Below are 18,659 nucleotides of genomic sequence, written 5' to 3' on the forward strand. Positions count from 1 at the left end.
AGATGTGAGTGGAGGTTGGTGGGGATCCTGTGGGGTCCACAGATCCTGAGGTGTTCAAGGAATTACATCCCTGCACCCATTAGGCATATAAAAATGCCTTTGTACCCAACTCTGGGCATTCAGCGCCAGGTTGGTGGCCATTTTGGGCGTTCAACGCCCATTTGTGTGCCATTTCTGGCGTTGAACACCAGAACCATGCCTGTTCTGGCGTTCAGCGCCCAGAAGCTGCCCATTTTGGGCGTTCAGCGCCAGAACCATGCTCTGTTCTGGCGCTGAACGCCAGACAGATGCTCCTCCAGGGTGTGATTTTTCTTCTGCTATTTTTTTGATTCCGTTTTCAATTTTTCTATTTATTTTGTGACTCCACATGATCATGAACCTAAGAAAACATGAAAAACAATAAAAATAAGAATTAGATAAACATTGGGTTGCCTCCCAACAAGCGCTTCTTTAATGTCAATAGCTTGACAGTGGGCTCTCATGGAGCCTCACATATGTGCAGAGCTTTGTTGAAACTCTCCAACACCAAACTTAGAGTTTGGATATGGGAGTTCAACACCAAACTTAGAGTTTGGTTGTGGCCTCCTAACACCAAACTTAGAGTTTGACTGTGGGGGCTCTGGTTGACTCTGCTTGGAGAGAAGCTTTTTCTGCTTCCTCTCCATGGTTGCAGAGGGAGATCCTTGACTTTTAAACACAAGGGAGTCCTCATTCCATTGAAGGACTATTTCACCTCTGTCAACATCAATCACAGCTCTTGCTGTGGCCAGGAAAGGTCTTCCTAGGATGATGGATTCATCCTCTTCCTTTCCGGTATCCAGGACTATGAAATCAGTAGGCATGTAAAGGCCCTCAACCTTTACTAATACATCTTCTACTTGTCCATAAGCCTGTTTTCTTGAGCTGTCTGCCATCTCTAGTGAGATTTTAGCAGCTTGCACCCCATAGATTCTCAGTTTCTCTATTACAGAGAGGGGCATGAGGTTTATTCCTGAACCAAGGTCACACAGAGCTTTAAAGATCATAGTGCCTATGGTACATGGTATTATGAACTTTCCAGGATCCTGTCTCTTCTGAGGTAATGTCAGTTGATCCAGATCACTCAGTTCATTGATGAACAAGGGAGGTTCAACTTCCCAAGTATCAATGCCAAATAATTTGGCATTCAGCTTCATGATTGCACCAAGAAACTTGGCAGTTTGCTCTTCAGTAACATCCTCATTCTCTTCAGAAGAGGAATACTCATCAGAGCTCATGAAGGGCATAAGGAGGTTCAATGGAATCTCTATGGTCTCTAGATGAGCCTCAGAGTCCTTTGGTTCCTCAGAGGGAAGCTCCTTATTGATCACTGGACGTCCCAGGAGGTCTTCCTCCTTGGGATTCACGTCCTCTCCTCTCCTCACAGGTTCGGCCATGGCGCTTATGTCAATGGCCTTGCACTCTCCTTTTGGATTCTCTTCTGTATTGCTTGGGAGAGTACTAGGAGGGATTTCAGTGATCCTTTTACTCAGCTGGCCCACTTGTGCTTCCAAATTTCTAATGGAAGATCTTGTTTCATTCATGAAACTTACAGTGGCCTTAGATAGATCAGAGACTAGATTTGCTAAATTAGAAGCATTTTATTCAGAGTTCTCTGTCTGTTGCTGAGTTGATGATGGAAAAGGCTTGCTATTGCTAAACCTGTTTCTTCCACCATTATTAAAGCCTTGTTGGGGCTTTTGATCCTTCCATGAGAAATTTGGATGATTTCTCCATGTTGAGTTATAGGTGTTTCCATAAGGTTCACCTAAGTAATTTACCTCTGCTATTGCAGGGTTCTCAGGATCATAAGCTTCTTCTTCAGAAGATGCCTCTTGAGTACTGTTGGATGCAGCTTGCATTCCATGCAGACTTTGAGAAATCATATTGACTTGCTGAGTCAATATTTTATTCTGAGCCAATATGGCATTCAGAGTATCAACTTCAAGAACTCCCTTCTTCATAGGCGTCCCATTACTCACAGGATTCCTTTCAGAAGTGTACATGAACTGGTTATTAGCAACCATGTCAATGAGTTCTTGAGCTTCTGCAGGCGTTTTCTTTAGGTGAATGGATCCACCTGCAGAAGTGTCCAGTGACATCTTTGATAACTCAGATAAACCATCATAGAATATATCCAGGATGGTCCATTCTGAAAGCATGTCAGAAGGACACTTTTTGGTCAACTGTTTGTATCTTTCCCAAGCTTCATAGAGGGATTCACCTTCTTTCTGCCTGAAGGTTTGAACATCAGCTCTAAGCTTGCTCAGCTTTTGAGGAGGAAAGTACTTGGCTAAGAAAGCCGTGACCAGCTTATCCCAAGAGTTCAGGCTGTCTTTGGGTTGAGAATCCAACCATAATCTAGCTCTGTCTCTTACAGCAAAAGGGAAAAGCATGAGCCTGTAGACTTCAGGATTTACTCCATTAGTCTTAACAGTATCACATATCTGCAAGAATTCAGTTAAGAACTGAAAAGGATCTTCAGATGGAAGTCCATGAAACTTGCAGTTCTGCTGCATCAGAGAAACTAATTGAGGTTTCAGCTCAAAGTTATTTGCTCCAATGGCAGGAATGGAGATGCTTCTTCCATGTAAATTGGAATTAGGTGCAGTGAAGTCACCAAGCATTCTCCTTGCATTGTTGTTGGGTTCGGCTGCAATCTCCTTTACTTGTTCGAAATTTTCAATCAAGTTGTCTCTGGATTGTTGTAATTTAGCTTCTCTTAATTTTCTCTTCAGAGTCCTTTCAGGTTCTGGATCAGCTTCAACAAGAATGCCTTTTTCTCTGTCCCTGCTCATAAGAAAAAGGAGAGAAAAAGAAAAGAAGAGGAATCCTCTATGTCACAGTAAAGAGGATCCTTATTGTTAGTAGAAGAAAAGAAGAAGAAATTCGAACACAGATAGAAGAGGGGGTTCGAATTTGGTGATGATGTGAGGAAGAGATGTTAGTTAATGAATGAATAAATAGAATAAGATGAGAAAGAAGGAGGGAATTTTCGAAAATTATTTTTGAAAAGGAGTTAGTGATTTTTGAAAATTGGTTTTTGAAAATTGTTAGTATTTTTTCGAAAATTAAGATTTAAAATTTAAAATAATAATTAATTAAAAAGAAATTTTGAAAAAGGGAGAAGATATTTTCGAAAATTAGAGAGAGAGAGTTAGTTAGGTAGTTTTGAAAAAGTTAAGAAACAAACAAAAAATTAGTTAGTTAGTTGAAACAAATTTTGAAAAGATAAGAAGTTAGGAAGTTAGAAAAGATATTTTGAAAAGATATTTTTGAAAAAGATAAGAAGATATTTTTGAAAAAATATGATTGAAATTAGTTTTAAAAAAGATTTGATTTTTTAAAATCTCAATTAATGACTTGATTCATAAGAAATCACAAGATATGATTCTAGAACTTAAAGTTTGAATCTTTCTTAACAAGCAAGTAACAAACTTCAAATTTTTGAATCAAAACATTAATTGATTATGTTATTTTCGAAAATTTGATATAAAAATAAGAAAAAGATTTTTGAAAAATATTTTTGGAATTTTCGAAAATAACTAAGAATTTTGAAAAAGATTTGATTTTTGAAAAAGATTTTGAAAAAGATAAGATTTTCAAATTGAAAATTTGATTTGACTCATAAGAAACAACTTGATTTTTTAAAAATTTTTTGAAAAAGTCAACCCAAATTTTCGAATTTGATGAGAGAAAAAGGGAAAGATTTTTTTTGATTTTTGAATTTTTATGATGCAAGAGAGAAAAACACTAAAAAGGTGCAATGCATGAAATTTTTAGATCAAAACATGTGATGCATGCAAGAATGCTATGAATGTCAAGATGAACACCAAGAACACTTTGAATGTCAAGATGAACATCAAGAACATATTTTTGAAAAATTTTTGATGTAAAGAAAACATGTACGACACCAAACTTAGAATTCTTTAATGCTTAGGCACTAAGAATTCAAGAATGCATATGATAAACATGAAAAGACACAAAACAAAAAGTCATCAAGATCAAACAAGAAGACTTACCAAGAACAACTTGAAGATCATGAAGAACACTATGAATGCATGAAATTTTCGAAAAAAAATGCAAGATGCATATGCAATTGACACCAAACTTATAACATGACTCAAGACTCAAACAAGAAACACAAAAATATTTTTTGATTTTTATGATTTTCTAAAATTTTTTTGTATTTTTCGAAAATTAATATGAAAAAGAAAAATAAGGATTCCAAAATTTTTAATATGAATTCCAGGAATCTTGCATTGTTAGTCTAAAGCTTCAGTCCAGGAATTAGACATGGCTCACTAGCCAGCCAAGCTTTCAATGAAAGCTCCGGTCCAAAACACTAGACATGGCCAATAGCCAGCCAAGCTTCAGCATTTAACACCAGAGTATATTGATCTTGATAACAAATTGCTGCTCATCATTTATCAAGTATGTAACTTACCTCTGATGGTTTGGAAGCCTCAGTCCAAAAGAATTTAGACATGGCTTTACAGCCAGCCAGGCTTTACATGCTTCATGAAACACTAGAATTCATTCTTAAAAATTTTGAATAAAAAATTTTTTTTTGAAAACATTTTTATTATTATTATTTTTTTTTTCGAAAATAGATGAGAAAATTTTGAAAGATTTTTGAAAAATTTTTGAAAAGAAAATAAAAAGAAAATTACCTAATCTGAGCAACAAGATGAACCGTCAGTTGTCCAAACTCAAACAATCCCCGGCAACGGCGCCAAAAACTTGGTGTTGTTGCTGGGATTGGGATCTCAGACGATTCTTGGCGCCAAACAGGAACAATTAAGTCCCCGGCAACGGCGCCAAAAACTTGGTGCACGAAATTGTGATCTCCAGGCTCGAACAAATCCTGGTAATGGCTCCAAAGCTTGGTGCTCTGATCTTAATTCATAATTGTCACAACTTCGATACAACTAACCAGCAAGTGCACTGGGTCGTCCAAGTAATACCTTACGTGAGTAAGGGTCGAATCCCACGGAGATTGTTGGTATGAAGCAAGCTATGGTCACCTTGCAAATCTCAGTCAGGCAGATATAAACTGATAATGGTGTTTTCGAATATTAATTAATAAAATAGGGATAGAGACACTTATGTAATTCATTGATAGGAATTTCAGATAAGTGAATGGAGATGCTTTCGTTCCTCTGAACCTCTGCTTTCCTGCTATCTTCATCCAGTCAGTCTTACTCCTTTCCATGGCTGGCTTTATGTGATACATCACCACTGTCAATGGCTACTTTCGATCATCTCACGGGAAAATGATCCAATGCCCTGTCACGGCACGGCTAATCGTCTGGAGGCATCACCCTTGTCAATGGCTTCATCTTATCCTCTCAGTGAATAATATGCTCACGCACCCTGTCACGGCACGGCTATTCATCTGTCGGTTCTCGATCATGCCGGAATAGGATTTACTATCCTTTTGCGTCTGTCACTAACGCACTGCAATCGCGAGTTCGGAGCTCGTCACAGTCATTCAATCATTGAATCCTACTTGGAATACCACAGACAAGGTTTAGACTTTCCGGATTCTCTTGAATGCCGCCATCATTCTAGCGTACGCCACGAAGATTCTGATTAAGAGATCTAAGAGATATTCATTCTAGCTTATTTCATGTAGAATGGAAGTGTTTGTCAGGCACGTGTTCATAGGGGAGAATGGTGATGAGCGTCACACATAATCATCACCTTCATCACGTTCTTGGGTGCGAATGGATATCTTAGAAGCGAAATAAGATGAATTGAATAGAAAACAGTAGTACTTTGCATTAATCTTTGAGGAACAGCAGAGCTCCACACCTTAATCTATGGAGTGTAGAAACTCTACCGTTAAAAATACATAAGTGAAGTTCCAGGCATGGCCGAGATGGCCAGCCCCCAAAACGTGATCAAAGGATCATAAGGTAATCCAAAGATCCAAAGATCCAAAGATGCCTAATACAATAGTAAGAGGTCCTATTTATAATAAGCTAGCTACTAGGGTTTACATGAGTAAGTAATTGATGCATAAATCCACTTCCGGGGCCCACTTGGTGTGTGTTTGGGCTGAGCCTGAGTGTTGCACGTGCAGAGGCCATTTGTGGAGTTGAACGCCAGTTTCTGTGCCAGTTTGGGCGTTCAACTCTGGCTTTGGATCCTTTTCTGGCGCTGGACGCCAGATTTGGGTAGAAGGCTGGCGTTGAACGCCAGTTTATGTCATCAATTCGTGGCCAAAGTATGGACTATTATACATTGCTGGAAAGCCCTGGATGTCTACTTTCCAACACAATTGGAAGAGTGCCATTTCGAGTTCTGTAGCTCCAGAAAATCCACTTTGAGTGCAGGGAGGTCAGAATCCAACAGCATCAGCAGTCCTTTTTCAACCTCTGAATCTGATTTTTGCTCAAGTCCCTCAATTTCAGCCAGAAAATACCTGAAATCACAGAAAAACACACAAACTCATAGTAAAGTCCAGAAATGTGAATTTAACATAAAAACTAATGAAAACATCCCTAAAAGTAACTAGATCCTACTAAAAACATACTAAAAACAATGTCAAAAGCGTATAAATTATCCGCTCATCAGAATACAACTATATGCTAAGATATTTCTATCTACTTGGTTAAAAGTAAACAAGTTCTCCAAGACAAATATAAATCAGATTTCACTAACTCAAATCATACAATAAAAGACAAGTAAACTTGTAAGAAGATAGCTCATGAAAGCAGGGAGCATAGAATCAAGCATTGAACCCTCACTGGTAGTGTATATGCACTCTAATCGCTCAAGTGTCTAGGGTTGATCACTCTACTCTTCTTTAGTCATGCTTTCTAAAACTTTGTTCTTCATCTAACCAATCAACAAATATCTAGTATACCAATGCAAACATCATGAGGTCTTTTCAAGGTTGTAATGGGGTTAAGGTAAGGGTGAGGATATATGTATGGCCAAGTGAGCTATAATATGAATCTTTGACTAACCCAAGTTCTCATCTAACATACACACACACATTCTATATAACTCTAAATTCATGCCTAACTACCTAAAATTCCCACTTTTGCATCACATACTCATGTACCAAAATTTTTTTCTTTAATTTCACCACATGTGCATTGATCTTTTATTAAACTTAGCACTGGGGTAATTTTGTCCCCTTATTATATATATATATATATATATATATATATATATATATTTCTCTTTTTCTTTTTCTTTTTCTCTCTCTTTTTTTTGATTAAAAATATAAAAGTAGACATAACATATCAATGCACATGGATTTTCCCATTTTTTCTGGTCTCATATGAGTATGCACCCAGATTCCCAATATTTAAATAAAGTAGAAACATAACACATTTTCTATTAACCCATATTCCCACAGTTTCCCCACACTTAGTTGACACACAATCTCTATCTTAAGTTAACCAAAGATTCAATGGGATAATTAATTATTTTTCTGCTTAAGGCTAATGATGTGGTACAATACAGAACAAATGGGGATTAAAAGGCTCAAAGTGGCTAACAAAGGTGATTGAAAGGGTAGGCTATTTGGGATAAGTGAGCTAATAACAATTGATGGCCTTAGTCATATGCAAGCATTTAAATACACTAAACAATGGACATATAGAATGGAACAAAGCAAAGATTGCAATCATAGGGAAGAGAACACACAAGAATAAAAATTTATGGCTAAATAATGTAACCATGTAATTAAACTCAAATTCTCACAGGTTGTGTATTCATAGTTATAATTCATGTTCCAATTTATAGTCTTCAAACAATTTTAACACAAATTTTTCAATTTAAATTAGTGGAATGCTATAAAAAGGATCTTGAAAAAGAAAATATTACTTCAACCAAGTAGTAGCTAAATGCACACAATCAAACAAACATGCAATTAAACATGCAAATGCAACAATGAACTAACAAATAAAGTAAAATATTGGTGTTGAGAAGAAAATAACTAACTCATGGAGATCGGTATCGACCTCCCCACACTTAAAGATTGCACTGTCCTCGGTGCATGCAAAGAAGTGCAAGTGGACGGGCTGCTCCAACTGACGGTGTTGTTGTTTCATCATCTAGGATGAACCTCTTCACCCGCTCTGTTGGTGGCTGATACTTGTAGATGGAGGTGCCTTAGCCGGAGGTCTCTTGGTTCCTCTCCTTGCTGGGTCTTGTCAGTGGTTTTCTCTTTTCCTTTCTTGGTACCCATGTCTAAAGAAGAAAGAAAAGGAAGAATATTAAACATAGATAACTAAAGAACCGGAAGGACGAAATTCTAAAAGAAAAAGTAATAACTTAAATACATGGTAGCTACAACATGTATGTAAGATATCAATTAAGAGTAAAAAGGCAATTCATAATAATGAAATGCAGGAGTGTTTATGGCATGCAAAAACAGGCATGAGAAGCATAGCTCAAGCATCAAGTAATAAATGTGCCACATTAGAGAGCACTTGTAATGACGACAATTGTGAATGATAATCCCAAATACATGTGGAACACAAGTGTTGTGAAAAAGAGGCATGCAAGTGAAAGAGCAAAATAAATAGGATTCAAAATGCCATAAGAGCTTTTTCACAAACACGTGGTGTGCAAGTTAAAAATAGGAATGAAAATAATATAATTCAAATACAAGAATATGGCCGATTAGCTACCACAAAAAGAGTCGTAAAATCGTCGCTAATCCGACGCAAAATATAATTTGTGACGGATTAGCTACCGCCTAGCTACTAATGCTTTCCTCGCTGATTACAAGTCGCAAATCAGTGAGGCAAACACAACAGTCGCTAATTCATCGGAAAGTTTTTTTGCTACCGAATAGATAGTCGCAAATCCATCACTAAAGTAAAAGCTAATTCCATAGAAGAAATAGACTAAATGGTAGTCGCTAATTAGCGACAAACTCTACTGCAGCAGACTCATTGCTAAATGCAAGCTAACTTCGTAGACAAAATGGAATGATTAGTTGACGCTAATTCGAGAGGAATTTTTCCGAACCTAACTCGTCGCAAGTTGTCCGCTAATATGATCGCAAATCTGTCACATTTTGTAGCAAATTTATAGCTAATCTTTAAAAATTCTTAATCAAATTTGTAAGAATTTTGTCGCTAAATCAAAGCTATTCGAAATGAGAAAGTAAAGTTATGAAATAGTCGCTAATTTGCTAGGAAATAATCTGTAGTCAATTAGTTGTAATACTATCGCAAAATGTCATCGCAAATTCCTTTTAAACTAGTAACAAATTGATAAGTATCTCGCACTACCAAAAAAACTGGGTTTTGCTATGCTTTTAAAGCATTCCAAATATGCAAAAAGTATAGCAATATCTTTTCACCACGCTTTTTTAGAAACGTGCCAATTGAGTTAGTGTTAGCTACACTTCGAAAGCGTGCCAATAGGAGACATAGCCACGCTTTTGAAGGGAGAAAATAAGAAAGTATAAAAAGAATTGATTTTTTTATTGATTTACATAAATTCTTTACATGCTATAATTATAATTAAAAAAATTACAATTCTATAATAAAACTAATAATTTAATTTACATACTGCAAATGTAATGCCAATAAGCCATAACAACCTCTTTGTTTCCAGCTGAAATATGGAGAAAAATACTTGACCCATTTTTGGAGAATTTACCGAAAAACCATCAATTGAGTGTTGATTACCTCATCAGTTCTGCAGATTACGGAAAAGTAACATGAATCAATAGAAAAATGGAAAATTTTGTGTCCATACATGAGGTCATAGAACTATAAGCCAAACTAACCCATGATGAAAAATTCCATAAATGGATTTATAGAAGATGATCACCAAAGAAGTAGCAAGAAATTCAACAAAAAATAAAAGAAAAGAATTTTTATAATTATAAAGAATCCAACAGCAGTCAAAATCAAAGGCACTGCACTACACTACACAACATCATGTGATTCTTGTTTGCACGCAAAAAAAATTAATCAAGATAAACAACAGAATCAAATAGAAGAAAGCAAGATGAGAAATTAAAGTAGAAACTTTACCAAGAAACACAAACAGGATTCATTTTCAGCTCCTCTCAACAGAAGAGAACAGGGTGAGTCGAAAATAGCATGAGCCAGCAAATAGCTGAATAATTGATAAGAGACGTTGAAAAAAGAGAGTACAATAATTGACTATTTAACACTGACCAAAAATCAAACAATTGATTCCCATTAAAAGAGATTGCATCAGAAAACAGGTTCAATAACATCACTCTACAGTAGTAATTTGTGCAAGTTCAACCAACTAAATCAATAGAGGATGTTAACCTTCTTTCCACGCCCTTGCCAACAACCTCATAAACCAAATAATCTTTTCTCAAAAGAATCAGCAAAATTATCGTCTTTAAACAAGTCTTAAATATTCGTTTTAATTACAACCTTATACTTTTATAAAAATTCGAACATAACCTCCTCTAAAAATATAACTTAGCCACCCATACGGGTTTCCTCTTTCTCAACATTTCACCAACCTTTTATCAGCAAGTACCACAACAATATATTCTCAAAATACTTGATAATAGTGTAAAATCAATTTTTAAACCCTATACCCAGGGTAGTTACCAAAACAACATTGGCAGCCTAATTTCAATTTTGTTTTTAAAATATCAAATGAATTCGGAATTACACAAACTTTATATCCATACGACCGTCTCGGATTAAGCTTTCTATTAAATGAAAAATCATAATTTTTGCTTGCTCTAACTTTGGGAATAGAAGCAAAACCGTGACTGCTCTGCAGTGTCTTAAAATCAGAAAACAGCAGCATGTGATATTCAAAATTCAATATAAAATCCAAGTTAAATCCAACTACCTTAAAAATTAATGTGGTTCGACTTCACTCATCCAGGTTTCTTTTCCAATTGGTTCCAGATCAATATCCTTTTTAATGGAAGAGTTATATAACTTAGAAGTTGAGTAATTTTCTGCAGAATTCTGTTTTAAAAGTTAATGAACATATCCTCTTCCAAATCCCATAACTTACTCATTAAAACATTGACAGCCCTGAAATTTAAATCATATATGCTAAACATACTTAAATTTCACCTCCAATTGGTTCCATCTCAATATCTATCTAGAATCCAAAGTTATAAACTCTCAAATTTACTGATTTAAGGAAACAGAATCTGGCTTTTACTGCATAATGCATCATCTTTCAAAAATTCATATCTTTAAAACTACAAGTCCAACCATTCTGAAATTTTACGGAATTAAAATAATAGGACTAAAGTTTCATTTAAAATTAGTTCCATTTCAAAATTTAATTCGAAACACTCACAGCAGAGCCAACAAGTTACTGCTGTTCTAAAAATTCTGCAGTAAAAATCAGATTCCACAACCATAACTCAAAAATTCACCATAAATCATATACTTAACAAAAATGTCTTAAATTCCCCAGTCCAGCTCCTTATATACTCAAGCTTAATCCAGACTTAGTCTCACGCAATTTCGATCATCACGGAATTAGTTATAGCTTTTCAAAGTTACCGATTTCATTTAAAGATAATGCAGGAAATCAGATTTTTCAGTTTAATTTTGAAAATCACAACTAATTCTCCAGTTGATTCAAACTTCTCAAAATTAAATTCCAACAATGAATTTCATCCTAGTTTACTTAGCTTTTACTCTCTTATCATTTCGATTACTGTTGAATATCCGATTTACTTCCAAAGTTTCCATTTAATTTCAAAACTCAGATTCTCAACAATCAATTCAACATTTCAAGATTCATTCCTCCAAATATTCTCTAAACCCAACTCCAATCAATCACAAACTAAGTCCATTACAATAATCATATAACCAGTTTAATAACAAAAATTTCAATTTAATCCATCAAAATACAGAATTCACAACAATCCCTCATCAAACAATTCATAAACCACACATGATCAATTTCACAAAATCAACGAATTCAATCAAAGTTCCAACCAAAATCTCAATCATTCCAATCACAATCTCAGCCACAATTCAACATTCATATAATCAATCAATCACTCACAACTATTATACCTATTTGCAATTATCCAATAAACTTTGTCGGCATTCTTAAATTAAAACCGTTTAAATTAAACCCCCTACCTCGATTAGCCGAAATTCGATAATTAAGCGCAGCAAACCCCTCTTTTGTTTTAGTTTGTAGCAGCAACAGACTTGAACCAAACTAGCAGCAGCAGCAGCAACTCTAACAGTTCTTTATTATCATCAACACTATCTCCTATGATAGTTCCATAAGCAAACAGAGAAGGCAGAGCAGGAGTGTTAAACAGAGACATGGGTTTTCCTTACCAGAACAGAAAAAGACTAAGGAACAAAATGGAAGTAGCGCAAATTCAAGAATGGAAATAGTAGAGTTACCGGTAAATTTGTCTTGGTTTCGGCAACGACGGCGACAGCTAAAGAACACAACTCCTCTCCCTTCTCACATTCTGTTCGACGGCGTTCTCACTCCCTTCGACGGAGGCAGAAGCGGCAAGCAAGAATAACAATAATCAAAATAGGTCGTGAATGGTACAGAATTCAGAGACAATGACAAAGAAGGCTGTGGTGACCGAGCAATACCAGGGCAGTAGCTGAAATAGTTTGCAGCAGCAATGCCGACGATGCTTCTCTGACGACAGACTCTCAACAGTGGCTCTATCAACGAAAACAGGGCGCAACAGCAACGGTGTGACCCCAATCGATGGCAGCGGCGGCGGCGGAGCAGGACGGTGCGAGAACGGACCTCGTCCTTCTCCTTCCAGGTTCGTTCTTCTGACAGCAGCGACGGTTAGGATTCGGCGGCAGTGACTCCCTCAATGGCGACGGCGGCGGTCTAGGCGGAATCGGCGGTGATGACGGGAGCAGCCTTCCTCCCCTTCCTCGACTCTCGAGCTCTCCGTCTCCCTCTCTCAATCTCTCTTCTCCTTCCTCACGTCCGACTCTCTCTCAGTCACTCCTCCACCTTCACCTGAGGGCGACGGCGACGGCGACGACGGTCTTCCCGGCGCCTTCCCTTCCATCCCGTCCCTCTCTTCTCCTTCCTCTTCTTCCCATTTCCCCCTCTCTGTTTCCCTGTTTCTTTTCTTCCCCTTCTGCGTATGTTTTGCTTGTTTTGATTTAGGGATTAATGGAATTAGGGTTTTATTTGAAAACTTTAAGGTTAGGGTAAAATATGTACCAGTAATATAATAATTTTATAAGATATTTGAGATAAAATAACAATTTAAAAATTAAATATAATATTATAAAAATTATTTTTAAAATACGTAAGATTTTATTTATTAATATATCAATGAACTCAAATGATTATCTTTAATTTAAATCATAAAGTAAATATACTAATCAAATTTTATAAAATACAGTTTAAACCCGAGAATATCAATTATTCAAATTATATGCTATAATTTTTCATAATCTTTTTATTATCAAAATTTTAATTTCAATTTGTATAAAATAATTAATTATAATAAAAATTGTACATACACATTAATTAACTTAAACTCAAAGTATTTATAAAAATTAATTTAATCATTCCTAATAAATTAATCTCTAAGAACTCGATTTAATAAAATTAATCGTAATTTAATAATAATACAAATTTCTTAAATTAAATTATATAATATTTTTATTGTTGAGTTTTAATTTCAAATAACCAATTATAAAAATTTACACAAGAATATTAATTATCTTAACTCCAAATATTAATAAAACTAATTTGATTACTGTAACGGCCTGACCCAAACAAATCGCGGGCCGACCCGACCCATAGACCACCCGACTCGAACGGTCACGTACGAGCCACTCAACCACCGACCCGGACACGCGTCATTGGCAGCTCATCACTACAGCTGTAAGAGGAAACTTCGAGGAAGGTGGATCTGTTCTTACGGGATCCACTTCTGACACAGTATATATGGGAAGGGTCCTACCCCTCCCCCAAGGTACGACACACATCACTTTATACCTTTTTTGCTTGCACACCTAACTGACTAGAGCATCGGAGTGTCTTTGCAGGTGATACCCCCTTCTCCACACGAAGAGCTCGGAACGTCAGCTACTCCACCTCCAACCCAGTAACCCAGAACCAGGCGATTCTTCGTCTCACCAACTGAAGCTTCACTCTGACCTGTCCGGTACCCGAGCAACCGAACAATTACTCTTAATAGATTAGTTATAATATCATCTAATTATAATATCAATAGATTTTAACACTAATATCAAAACAAATAACCTTAATCACAATACTAGCATTAAAATAGATCAAGTAAATTAATAAATTTTTAGTGAAATTTATATTTATATTAATAATGGTATATAATTAAAATATAATTAATTTGAAAAATAGAAAAAACAAAAATTAAATTAAATTAGATATTTTTGTATACTATATAATTAGTATTTGTCAAATATAATAATTAGAAGTGCAATGGTTGAGAGGCAAGTGGAGGTTGCTTTTGCTCCAAGGTTCTTGGTTCGAGTTCGAGACCTAGTGGAGACATTTTTAAAAAAGTTTTCACGCAAATCGGTTTGGTTAGACCGGTTTGCACCGATTCTTACTGGATCATACTGATTTTCTTCCTTAAACGGTTCAAGGAGTAAACCGAACTGGAAACTATGATAGCAAGTGTACATTTGTATATGTGTGTTATGATTATAAATTTGAAATGTTATTTGTAAAGTTTGATTATATGTATAAATCAAGTTTGTTAGCATTATTTATTAAATTTAATTTTATATATATATATATATATATAAATCTATTCATATGCATAGGTATTGATTACGTCTTGCATCAATATATAACAAGATCTCAAATTCTCAATCTCAAATCTCATATATAGTATATATAATAGGGCTCATTTTAGTTTTTTCATGTAACGATAATAGAATTTTCAAATTTTGATTTAAAGCATTAGAAATAATGCTTATACGCAATTTTTTATTTGAAATAATAAAAAAAAGTTCTTATAGATACGTTTTAAAATTTTGAAATTAAATGCTTTTTTGTTTCTTGAGTTACTTTTTTTTCTTTTGTTTTCAAATTTTCATTTTGATTTTTTTTAAAAAGAATTTAAATTTTAAAAAATATTTTATAAGGTAGATAAGATTTTTTTTTTTAAAAATACGAAAATATTTATGTAAATATCAATGATCTTATATTAAAATAAATAAATTAAAATCATTTGTATTACTTTTTTAATGATTTTTTTCATGAATTTTCCATGGATGTATATAGTGGTTAGTGATTAGTAGCAACATGGGACTAATATTTTTTCTAATAAATTAGTAACAACATGAAATAAGCGAGAAAAGTATATCAGTTGTTAAACGGTCGCTAATTCCTCACTAAATAAGCTTTTGATTAGTGACTCAATTGCGACTAGTTACTTATAAAATTTTCTTGATCAGTTTTGGATTTGTTATAACTCTGCGACAGATTTCCAACGAGATTAGCGAGTAATTTGCTACAAAATAGGTAGGATATAGCTTTTACTTTGTGACAAGATTGCATTTGCCAACTCGCTCGCTAAATTAAACTTGCTACAACTTAGCGACAAATGTATTTCGCCCGCTAATCAGCGACTTGAAATCAGCGAACAAATTGTTTCAGTTGTTAAATGGTCACAAATTTCTCACTACTTAGGTCCTAGGCGCTCAATATCCATATTTCCACTTTAGCGACTAATTAGCGAGGAACAGTTCCTTAGCTAAATGATTTATCTGTTGCGACGAGTTAGCAACGACTATTTTCTGTCGCTACTCTTATTTTGAATTTTACAATATTATGCGACAAATTAGCGAGAAACTAGTTGCTCGCTAAAAAATAAAAACTTTGGTGACAAATTAGCTAGGAAATTATCCATCGCAAAATACATTTCAATTCTTCGTGACGGATTAGCTAGGAACGTTGTTCCTCACTAATTAGCCATTTCGCACAAAGTTTATTTAGCGACGAACTAGTGTGTGAATTGTTTCTCGCTAATTGTATATCAAACACTTGCGATGGAATAGTGACAATAATTTCACTCGTTACTTTACTTTTATTCGATTGAACCCCTAAGTGACTGATTTTAGGGATGTCAATGGGGCGGGGCGGGGGCGGGGGATGCCTCCCCGCTCCCCGTCCCCGCCCTCAGATTTTGTCCCCGTCCCCGCCCCGATCCCCGCCGTGGGGAGATAATTGCCCCCATCCCCATTCCCCGCGTTCCCCGTATTCCCTGCGGGTCCCCATTCCCCATCTCTTTATGTTGAATATTTATATGAAAAATTACAATAAAAATTTTAAAAAATATATAAAAAAAGACAAAACATTATTACAACACACAAACATACATGTCTTATCCAAGATTACAACTTACAAATCAAGAAATATAAAATAAGAAATCATAATCCATAAAACGAAATTTTAAAATACAACTTCCATTCTTAAAAAAAGCCATAAAATAAAGTCTTCAACTTCCAACAAACAACTCCATGTTCTCTGTTAAAATACAACACAAATATGAATATGTTAACATACATCATAAACAAGAATATCATATATTTAATATGAATTTGACATAATAAAAAAATAATTACCTAAACTCCTAAATCCCCATATCCATCACATAGTCCCAAGGAATTAGAATTTTCGACCCTGATTTATCTATATTATATCAACCAACAATTTACAAGAGTTAAATTTAACATGAAATTGAAATTTAATACGAAATAAAATTTGAGTTATTAGTACTTTTACCTGAAGAGTGTATCCAGTGCTGAGTGCAAATTAACGCCTCAACAAGTTCACAATCCAAATTATTGCGATGTGGATGTATAACTCGACCACCGGTGCTAAAAGCAGACTCTGAGGCAACAGTAGAAATAGGAATGGCTAGAAAATCTCTTGCAATCTTTTGTAAAGTTGGATATTTCACTCCAATATTTTTCCAGTAGCCCAAAATGTCAAATTTTTCCAAATTTGTTTTATCTACTATAACACTCTCTTCCAAATAGAAATCCAACTCCGTTTTCGCGGCGCAGTCTTCAGATGTATCTTCCACAAATTGCAAGTAGATAGAGTTAAATTTTCTCTTTGAAGATCCTTCATCATGTCCAACATCCAAAGTAGAAGCTGAATTATCATCATTTGTTGCTCTTCTTTTAACCCTAGCCTTAAGTTGATATTCACATACTAATTCTTCCATCATTTTCTTCACCTTGCTCAGATGATTCTCAACGGAGCAGCAACGTTGGCGAAGAAAAAGGGGAACGGCGAGGTGCGGTGATGACGTGGTGAGTGGGCCGGCTGAAACGAACAGTGGTGAGGCCGCTTGGGAGGTGTTCGGAGGTGGCTGGCTGGGTGCAAAGAGGACGGAGAGAACGCAGAAGGGGGGGTTCGCGTCTTCGCGAGGAGGGTGAGGGTGACTGGGTAGCTGACTAGCTGGTAGCGGCACTAGTGTATGGAAAGAGGGGCTAGGGTTTCCAAATTTTCGATATATATATGGAAGGTGAAATGAATAAAAAACCAAAGTAAAAAATAAATTACTAATGGTATTTAAGTAATTTAATATATTCGGGGAATGTGGGGAATATGGGGACGGGGACGGGGATCCCCGCTCGGGTCCCCGCACCTACTTCGGGGGAATTTTGTCCCCCATCCCCATCCCCGTAGGGAAAATTCCCCGCATTGGGGCCCCATTCGGGGCGGTCCCCACGGGGATCCCCGCCTCCTGGGGATTTTTGACACCCCTAACTGATTTGCTAGAATAATGTCACTCGCTAATTAATTTGTGACAAATTAGTGAGGAAATTTTCCCCGCTCTTTTTTTAGCCACAAAAGTCAATCTGCGAGAAACAAACTTATTCGTAAATCTCTCGCTAATCAGTCGCTTTTCTCAAGTTCAGGTATTTTGTGACCGCTCATTAATTTTGTCGTTAGTGCGTCACTGATTCCTCGCAAGTTAGTGACGGATTAGTGACAAAATATATTTCTCGCAAAAATTCGTCGCTAATTTGTCAAATTCTTGTAGTGATATATGAGAGCCAATTTAAAATATCAATTGTCAAATCATTTCAGATAATGTCTACAAGCATTAGTATAGTAAGGTGATACCCAAATAAAATTCCAATACCAACATGAGAATGCATGAAAAAGAAAGAAAAAGAAACCATGGATAATAGAAACAAAAAGAAAAATAGAGAAGAAAGAAACATAAATTAATGTAACAATGAAAGAGTAAAAGAGAAAGAAGAAAAGAAACCTGATGAAGAATGATAAACCACTATTTTATGGTTTATCTTGTGCTCAATTGAGTGGATTTTATCAACTCTTTACCCACTTATTCATACTATTTGCATGATTTTACATTTGCCTTCCTAATTATGTGCTTTGATTGAAAACATGCTTCTTTGGCCTTAAGTTCCCTATGTTTAAACCTCTCTTATTACCATTAGATGCCTTGATATGTGTGTTAAGTGATTTCAAAGATTATAGGACAGGAATGGCTCAGAGGATAGAAAGGAAGCATGCAAAAGTGGAAGGAATACAAGAAGTTGGAGAAATTGCTAAGCTGTCCAGCCTGACCTTTTCGCACTAAAACGGCTATAACTTTAGCTACAAAGGTCCAAACGACGCGGTTTCAGTTGCTTTGGAAAGCTAACGTCTAG

The 18,659-nt window shown here is 35.7% G+C and overlaps 1 long non-coding RNA gene and 1 other non-coding gene across 2 annotated transcripts; one reads left to right on the forward strand and one right to left on the reverse strand.

The window, feature by feature from the left end:
• The first annotated feature begins 2,174 nt into the window (after positions 1 to 2,174).
• LOC112761538 (small nucleolar RNA R71) lies at positions 2,175 to 2,282 on the forward strand. Its single transcript, XR_003181929.1, has one exon. It is a non-coding gene; the product is annotated as a small nucleolar RNA R71 (small nucleolar RNA).
• Positions 2,283 to 9,459: 7,177 nt separating this feature from the next.
• Positions 9,460 to 13,157, reverse strand: LOC112754153 (uncharacterized). Its single transcript, XR_003178406.3, has 4 exons — positions 12,591 to 13,157; positions 12,387 to 12,480; positions 12,111 to 12,246; positions 9,460 to 9,693 (listed from the first exon to the last, which is right to left on the reverse strand). It is a non-coding gene; the product is annotated as an uncharacterized lncRNA (long non-coding RNA).
• Positions 13,158 to 18,659: the final 5,502 nt, after the last annotated feature.

Source organism: Arachis hypogaea, chromosome 16 (assembly GCF_003086295.3).
Source record: "Arachis hypogaea cultivar Tifrunner chromosome 16, arahy.Tifrunner.gnm2.J5K5, whole genome shotgun sequence".
Lineage (NCBI taxonomy): Eukaryota > Viridiplantae > Streptophyta > Magnoliopsida > Fabales > Fabaceae > Arachis > Arachis hypogaea.